The sequence below is a fragment of the Triticum dicoccoides genome, chromosome 4A, assembly GCF_002162155.2.
Source record: "Triticum dicoccoides isolate Atlit2015 ecotype Zavitan chromosome 4A, WEW_v2.0, whole genome shotgun sequence".
In the NCBI taxonomy this organism is placed as follows: domain Eukaryota; kingdom Viridiplantae; phylum Streptophyta; class Magnoliopsida; order Poales; family Poaceae; genus Triticum; species Triticum dicoccoides.
In genome coordinates this window covers 281,362,102-281,363,102 of record NC_041386.1, presented here as the reverse complement: position 1 = coordinate 281,363,102, position 1,001 = coordinate 281,362,102, and positions in this window count along the sequence as shown.

The window sequence follows — 1,001 nt, the reverse complement described above, 5'->3', positions numbered from 1 at the left end:
CAACGACGACAAATAATATCACTTGTGTGCCCTGTTGATGCCATGGAAGAAGAAGAACGCTGTGCAGGCCCCGCAGGTGCGCTCTTGGCAGATAATGGTGGTTGTGCCTGTTTTCTTGTATCACGGCTGGAGGTGGCACCGGATGGACGTGCTGGTGCAGTTGAAGTAGAAGATGCACGTGGTGTCCATGATGAAGGTCGGCCTGCAGAAAAGTTAGTTCGCCCCAATGCTTGTCGATCCTGCACTTCACGTTCAGCTTGACAAGCAAGATGGAATAAACGAGTGATATTAGTATACTCCTTATAGTCTAGAATGGTCTGAATCTCTCTATTTAATCCACCTAGAAAACGTGCAAGCATAGCTTCATTCTCCTCAACAATACCACATCTAATCATGCCAGTTTGTAATTCCTGATAATATTCTTCTACAAAATTTTTCCCTTGTCTTAAACGCTGCAATTTTTGAAGCAATTCACGTTGATAATATGGTGGAACCCAACGCGTACGCATAGCAGTTTTCAAAGCAGCCCAAGTAGTTGGAATAGGATATAATCTACAATGTTCAGACCACCATACACATGCAAAACTAGTGAAAGCACAAACGGCAGCAGCAACTCGTCTCTCCTCAGGATATTGTAAACATGTAAATCGTTGTTCAGTTTCTAACTCCCAAGTAAGATATATATCAGGAACATATCTACCCTCAAATGGTGGAATGTTCAATTTCAGTTTAGGAATATGGACATCATCTCGTACCTGAGGTGGTGGTGCAGGCCTACCATTACGAATATATACCTGAGGTCGACCTGCTGGTGGTGGTACAGGTGGCTGCACGTAGTGTTGATTTTGATCAACCTCATCCTCATAATCTCCCACATAATCATCCTCCTCCGCATCAGCAGCAGGAGCCACAGAAGTATCAACAGCAGCACCAACAGTTTGGCCAAACGCAAGAGGAACACGGCTTGCTCGGCGGAGGTCTGCTTCGCGACGTGGAGGTAG